General features: G+C 38.2%; 1 protein-coding gene across 3 annotated transcripts in view; it reads right to left on the bottom strand.

The window, feature by feature from the left end:
- EIF4G3 (eukaryotic translation initiation factor 4 gamma 3) overlaps positions 1–23509 on the bottom strand; it is a 284695-nt gene that overhangs the window by 225778 nt on the left and 35408 nt on the right. The gene's annotated exons all lie outside the window — the stretch shown is intronic.

Below are 23509 nucleotides of genomic sequence, written 5' to 3'. Positions count from 1 at the left end.
AGACTATCATTTTATTTAGCTCAGAAATTTGAAAAATGTAATAGGTTCTTCTATCTGATAAGGTGATTTTTTTACCTCTTTAAGAATGACAACCAAAAGACCAGCACCAAAAGATTAACAGCAATTATCTCTGGATGGTAGGATTACGTAACTGTATAATGCGCTTTTTCTACAATAAATATAAATTATTGCCCTGACCAGTTTGGCTCAGTGGCTAGAGCGTCGGCCTGTGTACTGAAGAGTCCCAGGTTCGATTCCGGTCAAGGGCATGTACCTTGGTTGCAGGGGTGTGCAGGAAGCAGCTGATCGATGTTTCTCTCTCATGGATGTTTCTAACTCTCTATCCCTCTCCCTTCCTTTTTCTGTAAAAAATCAATAAAATATATTTTAACAAAAAAATAATAAATTTACATACTAATTTCAATGCATTTTTAAATGAACGACTATGTAAATGTAGTAAACCCAAAATGAGAGAATCCTTCCTTCATTGTAACTAATTAATACTTCTCATACTATGTTCCTTTCTAATTCAATTAAAGAAGTTTGAAAGATAGAGTGACAGCTGCAGATAATTTTATATGAATGATCACAAGTTGCAGAAGTCGGAAAGAATCATTAAAAGTGAAATTCTTTATATCTAAATAGCAACAGTTTACTGAGGTGAGAGAAAAAACAAAAAAAAATGAAATCCTGTGTTTTCGTCATTCAAAATTAATAACCCTATAACAGTCTCTTGACAGTTCTTTAAACTAGCCACCTCAGACAACAGTTCAATGCACTGCCATCATCCTCCATGCATGAAGAAGTGATTTAAATGCCACAATGAGAAATAACAAAGCTAAAGCAGGTCATTAATAAACTGCTTCATCCAAACTATATATGTTTGCAATGTAGAAACATAAGCCTAACAAGTTTCAGGATACAAGTACTTGTCAATTATTTCAAAAATAAGATTACCCTTGGCTGAAATAAAACTTCCTTTGAATTATAGTTCTTCATGGTGGTCACATGAATAATGAAAAATATGAGGCCATTCTTTCTTCTGCAAAGCCAACTGCTATTGCTTTTTCTAGCTAAAGCTCTCTCACAAATGAGTTATTAGTACTATGGCCCAAAAGGTGAACCACACCACTTAAGAGAAGATTAGGGCTTCAGATTACTATTAGTTACTTTATTGGCAAACAATATTTAATTGTAAGATTTCTAAAGAGACAATCATGTATTTCGCCAACAGTCCAGTTAACAAACATTCTTTTTCCTTGGCAACAGATAAAGAACATTGATTTCATTTGCTTCACTCTCTGAAAACGACCAACAGAATATTGTGTGGGACTGATAAATGAATTGTTTCTTGAAAGAACATTTGGATAAAAATAATTATTTTAAAACAAAAACACGGTCCTATAAAAAGAAAACTAAAAATAGAAGTTAGAAGATGTGAATCTTAAGCGTACTACAACATAACCAACCAGGTTATCTTTACTGAACATGTTACAGTACTCTGGTAAAATGCGGTTCAGCAAGATGAAGTAAGTTACCCAAGTTAACAAGGCTAAGTACCAGGCCAGGTCTCCCTGTATTCTAAAGACCGTGCTCTTCTACTACATCAGTGGGTACAAGGGCAGAAATACTACATGTAAAAAAAAACAAAAACCTGATCAAAATATAGTTGCCCTTATCTATAGGATAAAACTAAATTAGTATTTCATCTCATAAAAGAGTCAATGGAGTGTCTAAAACTGAAAAGTCCCAAATTCTTGGCCCAAGTTGAATCATCTTCATAATGGCAAATGACTACACACTATTACAGATGGGGACGGTAATGCAAAGAAAACAAGCTTACTTTACAGAGCAATTTTCTCCCTTTAATCTTAGTGGTTATGGCTGCACATCTTCATAAGTATGATAAAATCACTGAATTATACAATTGAATAGTGTAAATTATATGATATGTGAATTATACATTAATTTCAAAATAACAATATTTTAGTCATTTGCAACTTGGCTGGTAATCACCATTTCTACTTAAAAAACCCACACAAATCAGTATGAAATAGGCACTGCTAGGCATTTTCTCCAAAAACAGGTCAATTCAAAGAAATTACATGCATGTAGAGTTCTTAGACTATAGCATACTTCCTCCTAATTCTGCCCACCCTTAAGCTTATTACCAGCTCTCACCAACCTCTGTATCTCAAGCATACATCATTGGACACTTATTTCCCTTTGAGCTCAGGGTAACAAACAGCTTCTCACAGCACCACTTAGAATTCAATCAATGAGCAGTGTAATATGCATGTGCTGTGCTCCAGAACAAATTTTTATTTCTAAAACCTCATGACTGAACTACAGTAGCACAACCACTTGACACTTCTGGTTCAAATTGCTGAATTACATATCATTAGGAAATATAAGGAAAATCATTAACAAGATTAGACAGATAGTATGTAATAACTGAATTAAGACTAATTAGAAATATGAATGCAAAAAAAATTCTAATTCTACACACTTTTTCTAAAAAATATTAACAAGACAACTTTCAGAATTAAATAAAACTTGAAGTTTAAAGAAAATTAAAGTACAACAGACTTTAAATGGATTATTTAAGTGCTCACTATATACTCTACACATTAAATGTCAATTAGGCTGATAAAAAAATTTCAGCAACCAAATTTCATCAAAGAAATCCAGGCTCTCTGGGGAGATTACATAATGATCTGAATGTTTCCTAATTATACCATAAAGGAAAGAAGGGACCAATTTTTATTTTTTAGGCACAGATGTTTACTGAAATTTTATGAATGATAAACTCTCCTGAGGAGAGTTTTAGATCAATGACAATCATAACTGACCTTGGGTTTGACTCGTAGTCAGGAGCTCCTCAAAAGGTAGATTTTGACAAGTTAGAGAGCAAGTAGTGAAAGTTAAGAGTAATCTTCCTCCAACTCGCTGAAACACTTATGCTCCATTTACAACTCCCAGCTGAATGTTCCTAAACTTTGCCCCACTCCACTACAAGAAAAGCTATTATCCCAAAGCTCAGCATAAGCAATATTCTTAAAGTGACAGCCTCAAGTTATCACTGCCTTTGTAAAAGGGAAAGTGAAAGTACAAACCCACTGCGCATACTGCTTTAGAGAAGACACAGGCAACTGATTTCAGGAAATGAAAACAAATGAATGAAAAATATATTTTTCTGCAGTATGTCTTATTTAAGCTTTAGGGCAATATAGTAATGTCAGTCAATTTATGCCTTCTCCACTTTCTCCTCCTTTCTACATAGTTTTTGATAATGAAAAAGGAAAATGTATAACAAAAATAAGGGCAGAATTTCAAAACTATACCTTATTTCACAAAGATACTATACATGACTTTTCAAAAGAAGCACTATTTAAAATACAGTTGCTTTGGAAATAGTTATAATCCCTTTAATATTATCAGTTCTGACCCATTAGGGATATGTCTTACAAAAATTAACTCAAAATGGATCAAAGACCTAAAGGTAGAGGCTAAAACTGTAAATTTTTAGTAGTAAATAGGATAAATCTGCATAATCTCAAATTTAGCAAGAGATTGTTAAATTTGTCATCAAAAGCAACAGCAACAACAACAAAAAGATAAAGTGTACTTCAACAAAGTTAAAAACTTTTGTGCATCAAAAGACACCAAACCATTAAGAAAGCAAAGAAAACAAGTCACAGAATGGGGGGAAATATTTACGAATCATGTCTGGGACTTGTATGCAGAATATACAAAGATTTCTTACAACTGAATAATAAAAAACACAAAAATGCAATCTGTTCCATATCTGACAAAATTCTAAAAGATAGTGATTGATCTTTGCCACTTCAGTGAATTTATACACAGAATTTCTCTCTGCTAAGAAACTTCTTAATTCTGATTTAACTGTTCTCCCCAAGGTGAGCAGCTTCTCAGATTAACTTAACAGTTTTCACCTCAAAGTAGATTACATGGAAAAGTGTCCAACAGAGGAAACTGTTTTTCTTATTTACATCAGACCAACTAGTGCCGTTAGCCAAATTAATTCACCCAACTGCCACATGCCAAAAGTCAGGTTACTGAAAATACTTGTTCCCACCATGCCAACTATCGAGGAGGCTGATGGGGAAAAATCAATACCTTTTATTAGTACTACCTATCTCCAAAGCACCCCCCACCTAGTGTTTGAGTAAATCTAATTTCCCCTGAAGAATATGATCTGACGAATACCAATGGCAATATAAAATACCAACCATCACCACTTAGAAAACATAATTCTCTTCCTTCTATACTCATCATTCTTAATATCAAAGTACACTAGAAACATTTTCGTCACTCCATCTACTTACAAATTCACAACCAATAAAAAAACTGCAAAGTATTCTACAAGTTCATCTCACTGCTCCCCCCCACACACACCCAGAGCCACCTCCAAAGAACTTATTAGAGCAGCGGTTCTCAACCTGCGGGTCGCGACCCCTTTAGGGGGTCGAACGGCCCTTTCACAGGGGTCGCCTAAGACCATCGGAAAACACATATATAATTACATATTGTTTTTGTAATTAATCACTATGCTTTAATTATGTTCAATTTGTAACAATGAAATTGGGGGTCACCACAATATGAGGAACTGTATTAAAGGGTCACTGCATTAGGAAGGTTGAGAACCACTGGTCTTAGGCGACCCCTGTGAAAGGGTCGTTCGACCCCCCCAAAGGGGTCGCGACCCACATGTTGAGAACCGCTGCTCTAGATGATGCTCAAGAGTTACTAGCTATAACTAATTAAGAATGTTACACATATGGTTTCTTCATTTATTGGGAAAAAAATAAAAGTTGCATACAATTCTAAATATATGACAGGCCTCAAAAATGTTAATTATATACCAGTAAAAGTTGAAATTCAGCTTGTATACAGTTCTAAAACTATATATACTCTGGTTTCTCTTCAGATCGCATAAATCTTTCACCTTTTACTAAAACTATAAAGCCTGAGTTCAATCTAAAACCCGGTTCTCTATTAAAATTTATTTCTACCCTGGCGGGTGACTCAGTTGCTTGGAGCATTGTCCCATAGACCAAAAGGCTGTGGGTTCGATTCCCAGTTAGGGCATGTTGTTGTGAATCCCCGCCCAAGGATTTTTCCATAGATTTTTAGAGAGAGTAGAATGGAGGGGGATAGACACAGAGAGAGAAGCATTGATGTGAGAGAGCCACATCAATTGGCTGCCTTCTGCACTCACCCTGACAGGGGACTGGGGGCCAGGGATGGAGCCTGCAACCAAAGTACATGCCCTTGACTAGAATCAAACCTTCAACCCTTCAGTCCTCGGGCTGATTCTCAATCTACTGAGCCAAACAAACCAGTCAGGGCTGGTGTTACATTTTTTTAAAAAGCCACTAGTTCTGCCCAGCTGGCATGGCTCAGTGGTTGAGCACTGACCTACGAACCTGGTCAGGACATATGCCCGGGTTGTGAGCTCGATCCCCAGTATGAGATGTGCAGGAGGCACCCGATTAATGATTCTCACTCATTATTAATGTTCCTATCTCTCCCTCTCTCTTCCTCTCGGAAATCAATTAAAATGTATTAAATAAATAAAATGCCATTAGTTCTGTAAGAAACTCATACAAGTGGTTTCCATTAAAACCATTACTGAACAATTACTGAATAGAAGTGCTTTACGTGAGCCTCCCATTCCATCGCACAGAATATAGAAAGGTGTATACACAAGGGTCAAGTTTTAATTAAATGAGTAATTTTTACTGTTTCAAAGATATTTAAGTGGCCAGAACCGGTTTGGCTCAGTGGATAGAGCGTCGGCCTGCGTACTGAAGGGTCCCAGGTTCGATTCCGGTCAAGGGCATGTGCCTGGGTTGTGGGCACATCCCCAGTGGGAGATGTGCAGGAGGCAGCTGATCGATGTTCCTCTCTCATCGATGTTTCTGACTCTCTATCTCTCTCCCTTCCTCTCTGTGAAAAATCAATAAAATATATTTAAAAAAAAAAGAATTTAAAAAAAAAAAAGATATTTAAGTGAAACTGGTGCTTTTTTTTTTTTTTAAAGGATGCAGATTGGTGAATAACACATTCATTACTAATATAGTTTGGTACTTAATTCATGCTAAGGTACCAGCAGTTTGACCCACCATTGATTCTGCACCATCAGTGAAAATGTCAATAAAGTGAAAAAGGCATAAAATGTCTTAGAACAATTATTAAAATAGTTCTGATCTCTGCCTCTAAATGGTATGCTACCCTAAGAAAGCCATGCTCTCTCACAGGAACCCTGATGCCAGGATTAGAATTTTCATTGCCAAAATCTAGAATATTCCTAGTACAGAGCAAATACAGGTAAACAGACCAGCAGCACAGTGCTCCAAATACGGGTACCAGAGAATCTCATAAATGTACTTATGTTAAATTAATGGAAAAAGGGTCATCAAATGAGGTCATGAAAAAAATCCAAAGAGCTTTTCATTCACACTGACAGAGAACTACTATGCATTTGAAAAATGATATATAATTATTCATTAATGTGCTTTCTGAAAAAAGAACAAACTAGTCTGTATTATGGGTTACATTCCTTTAACCCATGTTTAGTAAAATTCAAAAATTAATGTAGCAAGAGCAGCCTTCTGTACTATTTCCCCACTGTAGCCATTCCATCTGGGCCTCAACTCACAGTCATGTAATTAATTCTCCTTCACTTCATTCTTAGAATCTTACACTCAGGCCCATCCAACAAGGCTCATCAGTGTAGTTAAAACCATTAGAAAAAATAAAAACTCCTTATCTTCCTTTTTTCCAACCCTTTTTTTCCTTTTCTTTAGTTTCAGGTTTAAGTAGCTAAGCACCCACCTCATGACGCCTCTGTCTGAAATGCGCACAGCAACTATGACAAACTGAGCCAGTGACACCAATACAGTCCAAGGGCTCAAGTTGAATCCAACACACCCCAACCAAGTCCTTTAATCTATTTACTAGAACCAATAATTCCAGCCAACACCTACGTTTCAAAAAACTTGAAAATACTTCAGCTTGAAGGCCAGAAGACTTAAACTGAAACAGATCAATTTTGCACTGTTAAAGAGGCTTATTATAACAGTTCTAGAAAACATTAAACTCCAGAGACAGTTTATTCACATCACCAATCTAGAGTACAAATTTGATTTTAGCATTCCAGTTCTTCCACTTACTACCTGTGCAATTTCTGGGGGAGTTACATTTAACATCTCTAAACATGTTTCTTCACCTATAAAATAAGGACAATAATAGCACCTACTTTGAAGTTGATATACAGTTTAAAGAATTTATTTAAGGCATTTAACCCAGTATTTTACACTGGAGTACAATAAATGACTGCTAATATTAAGACCTCTAAGTGAAATTTATCTTTTTAGTATAAAGGTCAAATAAGGTACCAAAAGCAGCTGAACCAATGACAAAATAACAGAAAATTTCCCTCATATTTCAATCACATATTTATATACTAACTTATATAATAACTATAAATAAATTTTCACCATGTTGTATGTTATATTCTCTTCTTACAATATATGACAATGGAGTTTTAGCATCTAAAAATTTAGTAGCCCTGGCCAGTGTGGCTCAGTTGGCTGAGCATCACCCCATACACCTAGAAGTCGCCGGTTCGATTCCAGCTCAGGGCACATTCCTGGGTTGTGGGTTCAATCCCCAGTGGGGGGAGGGGGTGCAGGAGGCAGCCAATCAGTATTTCTCTCTCATCGATGTTTCTATTTCTCTCTCCTTCTCACTTCCTCTCTCTCTCTAAAATCAGTAAGAATATATTTTTTAAATAAATAAATAATAAAATAAAAATTTAGTGCAGTCATGTGCCACTTAATGACAGGGGGAAATGTGCCATTCGGCGATTTCATCATTATGTGAACACCATCGTGCACTTAGACAAACTTAGAAGGTATAGCCTACACACCTAGGCTATGTGGTATAACCTACTGCTTTTAGGCTACAAATCTCAATAGTGTGTTATTATACTACAACCATAATACAATGGTTAAGTATTTGTGTATCTAAACATAACCACACATGGGAAAGGTACAGTAAAAATACATTTTAAAATGTTTTTAAAATGGTATGCCTGTGGAGGGCACTTACCATGAATGGAGCTTGCAGGACTGGGAGTTGCTTTGTAAAGTCAGTAAGTAAGAGGTAAGTGAGTGTGAAGACCTAGGACATTACTAGATACTACTGCAGACTTTATAAACTCTGTACATTTAGGGTACACTAAACTTATTTTTTAAAATATCACTTTTCAATAATAAACCTTAATTTAACATATTTTTACTTCATAAGCTTTAAAAATTTTTGAAACTTTTGACTTAATAAAAATAGTTTTATCTGGTGACCATCAATTTGTTCCTATAGCCTTGTAGTATAGTTTATCAGGTAGCATGTTACCTTCAACTTTGTTCTTCCTTTCCACTTTTCAAATTATTTTAAATAATTTTTATTGATTTTAAGCGAGACGGAGAGAGGGAAAGAGAGCAGAAGGGAGAGGGAGAGAGAGAAAAACAACTATGTGAGAGTGGAACATCAACCGGCTGCCTCCTGCTTCTTACACATCCCCACTGGGAATCTAGCCCAAAACCCATGTATGTGCCCTGACCAGGAATTGAAACCAACAACCTTTTTGTGCATGGGACAACGCCCAGCCAAACCACACCAGCCAAGACTTGACTCTTTTGATAACACTTAGCTTAAAACACAAACACATTGTACTGCTATACAAAAAATATTTTCTTTATATCCTTATTCTATAAGCTTTCTTACTTTCAGAAATAGATATATAGAGTTTTTTAAAAAGAGGCGCAGTAAATACAATGTGTGTGAGGCTGCTGATGGCATACACAGCATACTGTTTTGCAACAAACTTCTTTTTCTAAGTAGAAAAAGTACACTCTAAAACAGGTGGGGAATCGTTTTTCTTTCAGGGGCCATTTGGATATTTATAACATCATTTGCAGACCATACAAAATTATCAACTTAAAAATTAGCCTGCTATATTTGGTCAAATATCTAATTAACTCACCCCTAATGCCTTGGCAGGGCCAGACCAAATGATTTTGCAGTCTTATAGAGCCCGCAGGCTGGCCATCTCCCACCCCTGCTTTAAAATAACAGTAAATAGTACAGTGTAGTAAATATATACATCAATAACATTTATTATCATTAAATATTATGTACTGTACAAACTGTATGTGCTATACTTTTCTATGACTAGTAGTACAGCAGGTTTGTTTACACCACAAACATGTGAGTAATGCACTGCACTACAGCCTTGTGAGGACTACAATATCACCAGATGATAGGAATTTTTCATCTCCATTATAATCCTCCAGGGCCACCGCCATATATGTGATCTATCATTGGCTGAAATTCAGCACATGATTGTATATACTTGTTTAATACTGAGGTTATTAAATAGAACTTAAAATCACAAATACTTTCCAGGAGACTCTGTGTAGTGTCAAGGATAATGCACTGTGTGGCACAATAGGTTTACCTTAACAAATGACTAGTCTAGGAGGAAAACTTGTAACAGATGATGGAATAAAAAAATCATAAACTTTCACAAGACACAGATAAAGACTTTTAGGGCCCTCCAAATCTCTCTTAAGAATACAAATACAGCCCTGACTGGTTTGGCTCAGTGGATAAAGCATCGGCCTGCAGACTGAAGGGTCCCGGGTTCGATTCCAGTCGGGGCATGTGCCTTGGTTGCGGGCACATCCCTAGCGGGAGGTGTGCGGGAGGCAGCTGATCAATGTTTCTCTCTCATAGATGTTTCTGACTCTCTGTCCCTCTCCCTTCCTCTCTGTGGAGGATCAATAAAATATATTTTTAAAAAATACAAATACAGTCCTAACCCGTTTGGCTCAGTGGATAGAGCATCGGCTTGTGGACTCAAGGGTCCCAGGTTCGATTCCGGTCAAGGGCATGTACTGTGTTTGCAGGCACATACCCAGTAGGGGGTGTACAGGAGGCAGCTGATCGATGTTTCACTCTCATCGATGTTTCTAACTCTCTATCCTTCTCCCTTCCTCTCTGTAAAAAAATCAATAAAATATAATAATTTTTTTTAAAAAAAGAATACAAATACAACAAAGGTGGGTGGTATGTGCAGTAGTGTTGGTTATGTTATTCTCTAGAATTTCTATATGCATAAAATATTTCATTACAAGATAAATCAACTGTGTAAAAAAAAACACACAGAACTCTTGAGTAGTGAAAATTTTTAAAAATTTTAAAATACAGTCCAGCTATGATAGTTTACATATGTAAATATAGCATGTTTTTAAAAATAACTTTTGCTTATTTAGCTTGATGGTTTATTTCTATATAAGCAACATATAGGACAAAGGCCAACACTATTAACTTTTGTCTGTTAAGTGAGGCAAAAGGCATTCTTTGAATAATCCACATAACTGTCTAAATGCTCCACTTTATATTATCTAGTAACACAAAAACATAGAATAATTTAAAAACCATTTGACACTGGTGAAAAGAATCTTGTCTGTTTTCATTATGGATATCACCAACAATGAGTTAGATGGGATACAGCCATAAGAGAAGGAAATAAAGTTCATTTTTACTTTACTTTTTAAATGACAAATAATTTCAACAAGATCAGGTCTTGCACTATGGCACTTAGATGTAACAGGGCATACTTACTTTATCAAAAAACACAAGAAGAAAGTAAGCTTCTTTTCACTTTTCATTAAAAAAACTTGGAATGTTCTTTTGCAACTGTTTGTTTTTAGGTAAGGAGGTAAAATTCTAAAAAAGATCCTGTTGCTGCTGCAAAGTATGAACAATGAGACTGGGGGTGGTGAAAGAGAAGGAGCTAGTGCGAGCCCTGACAAAGGCCGAGCACGCTGGCTATGGCTTAACCCTGAGTATGAAAGCGCTCTTTGTCTTTCTGGTCAATGCAAGGCCATTGAATGGCCCAGTATATAGGTTTGTTTTTTTTAAGACAGGAGAAGAGAGGGGATGGGGGAGTTCTGCCTCTTTAGGGGATATCTCCTCAGCTGCCTGGATACATTAAAGACGAAGATGGCAAGGACACAGAAAAGCTTTCCTAGCATGCAGCTACCCAGGCTTTGTGTATATTAAACACAGGCCAGCAAAAGGACTCCTGCACCCTGCTTACACTACAACTCATTTTACTAATAAACAAAATTCCAGAATTGCATTTCTTTTTCACATTGACCCTTTCAATCTAGTTCATTCAGAAAACTACAGAGATAATGAAGTCTTTTATAAACCCGCCCCCTTTGCATCAGTAAAGTTTAAATTTAAAAACACATTTCACTTTTTGTTCACCTGTTTTTCAAAAGGCCAGTAACCTAAGGAGATTTTCTAATTAAGGCAACAACAGTTTAATGTTTAACGTAGGTTCACAATAGAGACCTCACATTTCAGTACAATATCAGGGTGTGGATCATAACCATTTTCCTCACGGCCATAATTTCACCAACAAAAGGAAAGTTAGTGAAAGAAGTTGTCATAGTTTAATTAATTTGATTGATATCTCACTGTATAATTATCTTTGGAGATACAGTTGGCATGAGACATCATTTCCTTTCAGGTTCTAAACAAAGAAAAGACTCATTCTCTAGTATTAAGAATAAAAATTAAATACTTACCTGGCAGGGGAGATACCATGATCAAGAATAAAAATTAAAATGTCAATTTGCCTTAAAAATACACACACACACACAAACACACATACAAAGAAAGTTACTATGTCTTATTGGAAATATTCATTTCAAAATCCCACCCCATGACTAAGATTTTATATATGCATATGACTGACATTATGCAGCACTATATTAGAACTCATTTATAAGACAACTCAGGCCGAGACCAGTTTGGCTCAGTGGATAGGGCGTCAGCCTGCAGACTGAAAGGTCCCGGGTTCAATTCCGGTCAAGGGCATGTACTGGGGTTGCGGGCACATCCCTGGTGGGAGATGTGCAGGAGGCAGCTGATCGATGTTTCTCTCTCATCGGTGTTTCTAGCTCTCTATCTCTCTCCCTTCCTCTCTGTAAAAAATCAATAGAATATATTTTAAAAAAAAAAAGACAACTCAGACTACAAATGCACTTTATTAAAGTTTATTCTAATGGTTATGTAGATATCATTTAACAAGAAATTTGGCCTTAACACTACTTTAAGAATTCATGAATTCCATCTTCTGAGTTGAAATGAGTATGGAATTGTAAAATAAGATATTTGGAAAAGTCCTGGGAGGTAATCTTATAAAAATGAATGTCGAACTAAATAAAGAGGAAAAAAAGATTCAGAAATTAAGGAACATGCTGAAGGTCACACAGCTAAATTTCCTTTATAATGGCAGTAGAGAATAAAAAGCCAAATCCACATACAGTTTGCAACCTCATTTTTATTAGGTCATGATTTGCAAATAAATCTTCTACTAGTCCCAAAGGGCCTCTAAACAATTTTCTGAAAATCATACTGATTTCTGAAATGAAATGGTATTTCAGTGAGAATAAAGAAATGTAATAAAAACAAGGAACGACAGCTAAATTTATTAGGTAAATAAAAGGAAGAAGTAAATATTATATACCTTTTTTTTTAAATCATCACTCAAGGATATTGTTTCCATTGTTCAGACAGAGTGGGGGAGGGGGAGTAGGAGGAGAGAGAAAGAGAGACATTGATTGGTTGCCTCTCCCACATGTCCCGACCCAGATGGGGATTGAACAAGCAAACAAGATATGTGCACTTGACTGGGAATCGAACCAACAACCCTTTGGTCCATGGGCCAATGCTCTAACCACTGAAAAACCAGTCAAGGCAATCTATCCTATATAATAAAAGCCTAATATGCTAAGTGTCCAGTTGTCCAGTCAGCCATTCAACCAATCAAAGCATAATATGCTATTAATGATATGCTAAGGCCACTCAACCGCTCACTATGATGTGCACTGACCACCAGAGGGCAGACAGTCAACAGATTGACCAGTTGCTATGATGTGCACTGACTACCAGGGGGGATGTGCACTGACGGCCAGAGGGCAGATGCTCTGACCTATAGGTTAGCTTGCTGCTGGATCCAGGTGATTGGAACTGAGTGAGATAGGCTGGAGACTCCCTGGAACCCTCCTGCAGTCCCTCCCCAGCTGGCCAGCCTCCCGCATCCCTCCCTGGCCCCAATCATGTACCAGTGGGGTCCCTGGGCCTGGCCTGCGCCTTCTCACAATTCGGGACCCCTCAGGGGATGTCGGAGAGCCAGTTTCGACCCAATCCCACAGGCCAGGCCAAGGGAACCCACTGGTGCATGAATTCGTGCACCAGGCCTTTAGTCTACACTAATAAAAGAGAAACATGCAAACTGGTGTCACTCCACTACACCCACCAGCCAATCAGATGAGTAAATTAACCCAACAAAGATGGCGGTTACTTTGCATACGCAGGTGGAAAGCGAAGACTGAAGACAACGTGGAAGGAAGCCAAGTGCTGCAGAAGGGAGTGAAGCTGCAGAGAAGCAAGCGGGACGGCAGAGACGGGAGGGAAACAAGCTGGAGGCGGAGGCGGGATGGAAGCAAGCGGGGCGGCGGAAGCGGGAGCAAAACCCGCTTGACTCCCTTTTCTGCTTCACTCTGGCCGCAGGAAGCCCTATTCTTGCAGGAATCTTCCTGCAACGGGCCTCTAGTATATATATAAAAGCCTAAGCGACCGTTACGCTTAGCGAACGACTGGTCGACCAGTTGCTATGCTACACACTGACCACAGCCAACCTCCCACAGCCAGCCAACCTCCCCTGGTCCCTCCCCCAGGAGGGCAAATCTCTCACGGTCCCTCCCCCAATCCCTTCAGCCCCGTCCGGCAGCCAGCAGGCCCCCAGGCTCTGGCCAGCAGCTGGCAGCTCTGGCAGCTGGCTGAAGATCAGGACTGGGCGAGACGGCCCCAATAGGCCCTAATAGCTGGCTAGGCCTAGGGACCCCAGCCATGCACGAATTTCATGCACCAGGCCTCTAGTATTATATACTTTTAAAACAGGACAAGGAAAGCTACAGTCATAAACACAGCCTGTAGATCTGTAGATGTCCTGTGCTATCAACTATAACTATTTTTTAAGATGACTATTAAAAAAATTTACATGATACAGAGAATAGATATAAAGTAGAAAGTACCAATACAGAAGGATGTAAGGTAGTACCTTCTATCCAATCTTTCTCTCCTAAAGGTAACCACTGCCAACTTTATGTATCTTTCCAAAAACTTTCTACAATGCAGTGTCATTTTTAACAATTCTTAAAAACTGCTTCTAAAATTAATCATTGTGGTTTTTCTAAAATAATCAAAAATATCAGGTAATTATAAGTTTAAAAAAGGAAAATGAAATTTCTAAATCTGTCTCATTCACAACTCTATAAACATGATGATGAGGATTGTTACATAGAGAAAAGCTATAAAATAGAAAGAATAAATGTGCCAAGTGTTAACAAAACTATTTGGTCTAATATTCCACCTTTAAAGTTCATTTTTAGCATTTAATTTCACACAATGGATCCAATTAAAATATACATACTAGAAAATCACATTGTCACTTTTGACAAGTTATATACTCTATTAAATATTTTTTAATGCACAAATCATGATTGCCTCTTTGAGGATTTTTAAACAATATGTTTTTGTTGATTTCTTTTAGAAAGGAAGAGAGAGGGAGAGATAGAAACATCAATGCGAGAGAAATATTGATAAGCTTCCGCCCGCACATCCCCCACCAGGATCAAGCTCACAACCCTAACAAGTGCCCTGACAGAGAATTGACCCAGCAACCTTTTGGTGCATGGAATGACGCCCAATCGAGCCACACCAGCCAGGGTTTGACTATTTTGATAACACTTAGTTTAAAACACAAACACATTGTACAGCTGTATAAAAATATTTTCTTTATATCCTTATTCTATATGCTTTTTTCTATTTAAAATTTTTTTATTTACTTATTTTCTTTTTAAACTTTTATATTTTTGCAACCTCCTTATCCTCAGAAAATCCTTTGAAGTCACAGACAAACCTCCTGAATATATTTTGTCAGATGCCATTCATACACTCCTTGGTGACATCACCCCCAAGCTCAAGCAAGGTTCTGGATGCAGTCATAGATGTTTGTAATCCATCCAGAACTGCATCAGAGTCATCTTACATTCCCCATGCTCTTGTCAGCTAAGTCAGTGAAATTATCCGTGCTGTTTAAAAAATAGAGGAAGAACGACAGGGAGGAAACTAAAAGCTTGAAGTATATGTAAAATGTCTTAACACAGAAGACAAAGGAGAGGGAGATTTTGCAAAGTTTCCTTTCCTTTGCTGTGCTCTCTACCATTGATTTCCCAGCCACACACATTTTAAAAATAATAATAATAATGATGTGTACATACTTCCATATATAGTTATTCTCACTTTTCATTTTTTTAGCCAAGATCACCAAAGGCATCAACTCCATTGCTCTAAAGTTTGGCATCCCCCACACACATCTGTGGTGAAAAAATATACACATTTTAAAATATGCAGTCTGTGGAACCTAAACCAAGCTAATTAAGAATCGTTCACTCATAATAACATAAAATCGCCATTTCAGTATTCTCTGGCTGAAGATGAAGTCAATTTAAATCTTAGTCAAGATTTTCCTCTCAAAATAAAACACTACTGAATCTACGTACTTCCCTGTACTACTTCAAGAAGTGCTTCATCTTCCAGCGTCATAAAATTGTCTATTGCTTGTATTTGAAGAGAAAAATAAGACAACTTATTTTGTAGATACTGACCGCAATTGTATGAGTAGAATTTTTAAAGATTGATACTTCAGATTATGTCAACAATAAACTCAAAAAAATTTGCCCTTTAAAGTAATATTTTGCTTCCATAAATTATTTTTTAATTATATAAGCATAGAACATTCAGAGACACTTTTAATGTGTTTCTCTAAAAAAAAGTTTAAGAACATTTGTATTTCTTTTATGCTACAAAAACTTTCAACTTTGTTTTTTGAAAGGTTCAATTAGCCCTAGCGGGTGTGGCTCAGTGGATAGAGCATCGGCCTGCAGACCAAAGGGTCCCAGGTTCTATTCTGGTCAAGGGCACACCTTGGGTGTAGGCTCCTCCCCAGCCCGAGCCTTGGTCAGGGCTTGTCCAGGAGGCAACCAATCGATGTTTCTCCCACATCTATGTTTCTCTGTCTTTCCCTCTCTCTTCTACTCTCCAAATCAATGGAAAAATATTCTCAAGTGAGGATTAAGCAAAAAAGAAAAAAAAGGGGGGGGTGGCTCAATTAATTAAAAACAACATTATAGCAATAAAAAAAATGAATGAACTAGAACTATATACAACTGGTATGAATCTCACAATGTTTTATTTAGAAAAAAAGATAATTATGTGTGATTGCATTCATATAAAGTTCAAAAACTGCCCTGGCCGGGTTGCTCGATGGTTAGAACCTGAAGGGTCTCAGGTTTGATTCCCGGTCAAGGGCATGTATCCTCTCCCTCCTACTCTCTCTAAAAGTAAGTGAAAAAATATCCTCGGGTGAGCATAAATAATAAATAAAGTTCAAAAACTGACAAAAAATAATCTATGTTGTTCAAAATAGGTCAGTGGGAACAGACACTGACTTGAAAGGACCCAAGGGGTCTTCTGAGGTTCTGGTAATAGTCTATTATATCTGGTAATATTCTATTATACCTTTGCCTCACCATCATCATATAGCTTAATATGTCATATTAGTGTTTTCAGGATGTGAAATTTACTGTGATGTTCACTTATGATTGTTTTAGAGTATTACCAGCAACAGATAAACTTTTATCTATCCACAAATACAATTCTTCCATTGTAACAAAATTAGGCGACAGCAGCAGCGTTATGGCTCTACCACTTGGCAACCCTGATCAAATTTCTAAACCTCATGTGTTTAGAAATGGAGTTGTGATGATTAAATGAGTTAATCCCTTACACAGAAGCTGGCATAATCAGTGCTTAATAAATATTAGTTTTGGGGTAGGAGGGAGGCAGTTAACTGTTATTCCGTCAGTGTTCTCTATACCATACTGTCTTCTAAACCTTTGCCTCACCATCATCATCTAGCTCAGCGGTTCTCAACCTGTGGGTCGCGACCCCTTTGGCAGTCGAACGACCCTTTTACAGGGGTCGCCTAAGACCATCCTGCGTATCAGATATTTATATTACGATTCATAACAGTAGCAACATTACAGTTATGAAGTAGCAACGAAAATAATTTTATGGTTGGGTCACAACATGAAGAACTGTATTTAAAGGGCCAGAAGGTTGAGAACCACTGATCTAGCTCCTCCATACTCAACCATTCCTCGAGTCCAAGTTTAAATCCTTCTTCTTTGACAAAGTATTTTATGACTACTCTACCTTCAAGTTCCCTTTTCTAAGATCAACTGCATTTGCTCTAGCTGGTTTGGCTGAGTGGATAGAGTGTTGGCCTGCAGACTGAAGGGTTCTGGGTTCAATTCCAGTCAAGTGCACATGCCTGGGTTGCGGGCTCGATGTCCAGAAGGGGACATGCAGGAGGCAGCCAATCAATGATTCTCTCTCATCACTGATGTTTCTCTCTCTCTCTCTCTCTCTCTCTCTCTCTCTCTCTCTCTCTCTCTCTCTCTCCCTCTCCCTCTCCCTCTCTCCTTTCCTCACTGAAATCAATAAAAATATATATTTTTTAAAAAGATCAACTGCATTTATGAACAAAACTGCTAAATAATATCATGAACATACGTTTTGTTTACATTAAAAGAACCATATTTCACTTCCCCCATGTGCTCCCTAATGCATTGAGAGAAGACAATAACCTAAGTTGAATTTTCAGAACACAGTAGTCCCCCTTATCCACAGTTTCATTTTCTGTGGTTTCAGTTACCCACGTCAATCGCGGTCCAAAAATGGAAAATTCCAGAAATAAACAATTCATAAGTTTTAAATTGCTCAATGTTCTGCATAGCATGGTGAAATCTCATGCTATCCCACTCCATTCAACCTGAAATGTAAATCATACCTTCCGTCCAACATATCCACTCTGTATACACTATCTGCCCATTAATCACTCAGGAGCATCTCTGTTATCAGATCACAGTATCATAATGCTTGTGTTCAAGTAACACATATTTGACTTAATAATGCCACATTAAATTAACTTTTATTAGTCTATTATAATTGTTCTATTTTGTTATTAGTTATTGTTGTTCATCTCTTACTATGTCTAATATATAAATTAAACTTGATCATAGGAATGTATGTATAAAACAAACATTGTGTGTGTGGTCTGGTACTACCCGCGGTTTCAGGCATCCACTGGGGGTCTTAGAATAGTATGCCCTGCAGATAAGGGGGAACTACTGTATTAGGCCCAGGGATCTTCTAGAAATTCCTAATACTGTACTTAAGTGATCACTGATAACTACTCCATCACTTCAAAGTCCTACTACAATACCCCAGCTAAGAATTAAGTGAGGAGAATAAAAGGGGGTGAGGGAAGAGGGGGGTATGACATTCAAAAATTTGAAGCTCAAAATGAACGCCTACACTATAAAAAACAAAGACTAATTTCTATACCACAATATGCTCCTGGGATGAAGTGGAGTGCTCAAGGTAAGGGGAGAGAGAGGTGCAGCATTTTGAAAAGGAGCCTCTCAGCAGTGGCAGGGCATTGGGGGAAAGATAATAAAGTTAAACACAACAAAATAGCAGACACTATTGAGCACTCTGTTGACGGATGCTAAGCATGTATATGCACTTATCATTTGAGATCAAAACAAGGTCCGGCCTGATAGCTTAGTTGGTTAGAGCATCGTCCCAATATGCCAAGGTTTCGGGATCAATCCCTGGTCAGAGCATACACAAGAAGCAACCATTGAAGGCATAAATAAGTGGAACAATAAATCAATGTTCCTCTCCCCTCCTCTTCTCTCTCTCTCTCTAAAATCATTTTTTTTTTAAAAAAAAGACTCAAAACAATGTGTGAAATAGGTGCTATTATTAAATCCATTCTATAGATTAGGAAGCTGAGGAACAGAAAGGTTAGGTGGCTTTCCTAATATCACACAGCTAGTGACAGAGCAGAGATTCAACCCAGGTCACCTGACCTCTATTCCAATGAAATCTGTGGCCATCATCCTCTATTTCCCTCCTGGAATAAATATATCAATTTATAAACAATTAACTTAAGAACTGGAGAGAAGGAGAGAGAAACCAAGATGGCAGCATAGGTAAACACCTGAAATTGCTGCCTCGCACAACCACTTCAAAAATACAACTAAAAGACAAAACGGACATCACCCAGAACCACAGGAAGGCTGGCTGAGTGGAAATTCTACAACTAGAAGGAAAGAGAAAAGCACACTGAGACTCGGAGGAGGTGCGGAAGTAAAGTGCAGAGGTACGGAGGCGAAAGCAGAAAGGGCTGTCAACTGAGGACGTGGTTGTGTTTTTCAATCAGGAGGGAGACACAAGCTCCCGACTGCTCTGAACTACAGTTCCAACTGCTCTGAACTACAGTTCCGGGCGAGTCTCTGGGGACCCAGACTCATACGGGGAGAAACTGGACTGTATGGCATCGGGCGGAACTCCAAAGCGGCTTTCTCTCAGAGGTGCTTGCAGCAACTACCAGGGGACACTGAGACCTGGGGCCTCTTAGGGCAGGGCTGAGGATCAGCCATAGCTGTTTGCTCCGCCCTGTTGATTCCCTGAGACCCAGCCCCACCCAAGCTGTGCGCAGAGGCTTTTGCATATGAATGGCCTGGCCCTTTGCAATCTAAAATTACCTAACAAACTGCAGCTGAGTCAGAGAGACCCAGAACATCCAAAAGAAGGCCCAAGGCCCCACAGCAGCTTGCATTGCCTCACAGCTGGGCCTCATCTGGGCACCTCCAAACCCCAAACAAGCAAGAGGAATCTGCAGATCTCTCCGTAGCTCCTGCTGGGTAGCCTCAGGCAGAGGCTAAATTAGCACCTCCTTAGAGATCCAAGAGCCAGTGTACCCAGTGGTCAGAGTGGGACCATCCAGATTACAACTCCTCCGATCTATAAGGGACACAATCAGGGGGCAGACTCAGTGAGCACCAAAGCCCCACTGAAGCAAGCCTTTCCCCAACAGGGTGTCTCCAGCACAGAAGTTCTCCCACCATAGACAGAGCTGATTCTCACAGCCAATTGTCCTGGAGGTCAATTCCTCCCAGTGATACCAACAACAATCAAGGCTTAACTACAGTAAGACTATGCACGCAGCCACAAAGTGGTGCACCAAGAGTGTCCACCTCAGGTAATTGGGGAGGCTGAGCCACTGGGCCCTATAGGACACCTAGCATACAAAGCCACTCTATCAACACAATGAAGCAGCCAAAGTGTGGAGACAAAGAAACAGGTCCTAAATGACAGAAATGGAGGAAAGCAAACTACTGGATATAGAGTTCAAAACCACGGTTATAAGGTTTTTCAAGAATTTTTTAGAAACTGCCAATAAATTTGGTGAGACCCTCGAGGATATGAAAAAGGACCAACTAGAAATTAAGCATACACTGACTGAAATAAAGAATAATATACAGAGATTCAACAGCAGACTAGAGGATCGCCAAGAATCAAGTCAAAGATTTGAAATACAAAGAAGCAAAAAACACCCAACTGGAAAAGCAAAAAGCAAAAAGAATCCAAAAATATGAAGACAATGTAAGGAGCCTCTGGGACAACTTCAAGCATACCAACATCCGAATTATGGGGGTGCTAGAAGAAGAGAGAGAGCAAGATATTGAAAACCTATTTGAAGAAATATTGACAGAAAACTTCCCCTACCTGATGAATGAAACAGACCTACAAGTCCAGGAAGTGCAGAGAACCCCAAACAAAAGGAATCCAAAGAGGACCACACCAAGACACATCATAATTAAAATGCCAAGAGCAAAAGACAAAGAAAGAATCTTAAAAGCAGCAAGAGAAAAACAGTTAGTTACCTACAAGGCAGTACCCATACGACTGTCAGCTGATTTCTCAACAGAAACTATGCAGGCCAGAAGGGAGTGGCAAGAAAAATTCAGAGTGATGAATAGCAAGAACCTACAACCAAGATTACTTTACCCAGCAAAGCTATCATTCAGAATTGAAGGTCAGATAAAGAGCTTCACAGATAAGAAAAGCTAAAGGAGTTCATCACCACCAAACCAGTACTATATGAAATGCTGAAAGGTATCCTTTAAAAAGAGGAAGAAGAAAAAGGTAAAGATAAAAATTATGAACAATAGATACATATCTATCAACAAGTGAATCTAAAAATCAAGTGAATAAAAAATCTGATGAACAGAGTAAACTGGTGAATATAATAGAATCAGGGGCAAAGAAAGGGAGTGGACTGACAATTGTTGGGGGGAAATGGGTGAGGGAAGAGACTAGACAAAAATCGTACACCTATGGATGAGGACAGTGGGGGGAAGGGGGGGGAGGACAGAGGATGGGGTGGGAACCAGGTGGAGGGGAGCTGTGGGGGGGGGAGAGGAACAACTGTAATAATCTGAACAATAAAGATTTAAAAAAATAAAATAATAAAAAAAAGAACTGGAGAGAAGCTTAACAAAGCTATTATTTCAATTTGAAAGGATAAAGACGTTCAGATGAGCTTTCAATATAATACCTCTTCCACTACATTATATAAAAAAAAAACTCCTTTATACCAAAGAATAAATTGTAACTAATAAAATCATGTAAATATTTTTAAGAAGCCAAATAATTTCTATCCTCCCATATACTGAAAAACAATTACTAATTCAAAACATGTAACTTTTCTGTTGATTTATTATCAATTATGAAGTACAAGGTGAGAGAGGAAAATGTCATTTTTTGAAATGTCATAAATTAGAAAATAAGTTACAAAATTAAATTTGCTACTTATTAAATCATACTTAGTATGTTTTCACATACTTGATGTTTCAATACTTTCAGCAGTTAGTACCCAGATAGAAAACAAATTTCCTGATAGATCAAACACTAAATTTTTTCCAGTTTGGGCTAATTCAAATACAGTGGTGACTGAATTACTATAGTCCAGGTCAATAATATCAAGCACTTTCATGTAAGAAAACAACACAATTTAAATGTGTGAAAAACTTTTTTCCAGGGCATTTAACACATCATCTGGGGGCTAAATTTGCCAGTTTACATTACACTTGTGAATGATTTGTAATTGCACTTAAACTGGTAGCAATGCTGTTTCCATCAACTACAAGCTCAAACTTGGGCAAGACCTACATCATGATGATTTTCAAGGCTAGAGATTTACAAGCCAAAGTCATGTATAAAGGTGAAACTGCACAATTGGAAAGATAAATCCTACACAATAAAAGGTTAATATACAAATTTGCCAAACAGCGGAATGACCAGTCACTATGATGCGCACTGACCACCAGGGAGCAGACGCTCCCTTGGAAATCCTTTCCAAGATTAAACACAAATACAAAGCAAACACTGGCTGACACGGTGAAGAAGAGAGGGAACAATAACAAAGCCCCATCTAAGAGGCCCAAGTGGACAGGGTCTGCATAAGACTGAGGTGGACCAGGATAACTGCCTCCACCACAATCCTAACACCGAGTTAGAAGCAATAGCATTCTACTTCTTCAGCGGTTCTCAACCTGTGAGTCGCAGCCCCTTGTACTACTTGGAGAAACATTAGTCACAAGTTCAAGACTTTAAAGCCTGTAGTGCAATGGTTCTCAACCTTCCTAATGCCGCGACCCTTTAACGCAGTTCCTCATGTTGGGGTGACCCCCAATTTCATTGGTACAAATTGAACATAATTAAAGCATAGTGATTAATCACAAAAACAATAGGTAATTATATATGTGTTTTCTGATGGTCTTAGGCGACCCCTGTGAAAGGGTCGTTCGACCCCCAAAGGGGTCACGACCCACAGGCTGAGAACCGCTGTTATAGTACAATGAATGTAATGATAAAAACAGTAAAAACCAAAACTAGCTCAACTTATGTTTAATTTGACTCAATAACCCAACAGAATGGCGCATTTCTGCATCTAAATCCTATTTACCTCAGTCTCAACTTGTTCTATACACAATGCCCAACACTTAATCAAAAATTATGAGCCCTAGCCAGTTTGGCTCACTGGATAGAGCATCGGCCCTAGAATCCCAGGTTCGATTCAGGTCAGTCAAGGGCATGTACCTCAACTGCAAGCTCAATCCCTTGCCCAGTCAGGGCATGTGCAGGAGGGAACCAATCCATGTGTCTTTCTCACATCAGTGTTTCTCTCTCTTTGTCTCTCCCCCTCACTTCCACTCTGTCTAAAAATCAATGGAAATATATCCTCAGGTAAGGATTTAAAAAAAACAAACTTATGAGACATGCAAAAAAACAAAAAAACAAAACATAACCGAAAGTGAAGAAAAAGCAATCAAGGTAAGTAGACTCAGGAATGACTTAG

This window comes from Myotis nattereri (genome assembly GCF_964212035.1).
Source record: "Myotis nattereri genome assembly, chromosome: 3".
In the NCBI taxonomy this organism is placed as follows: Eukaryota; Metazoa; Chordata; class Mammalia; order Chiroptera; family Vespertilionidae; genus Myotis; species Myotis nattereri.
Note: the sequence above shows the minus strand (reverse complement) of the source record. Positions and strands in the feature narration are given on the sequence as shown.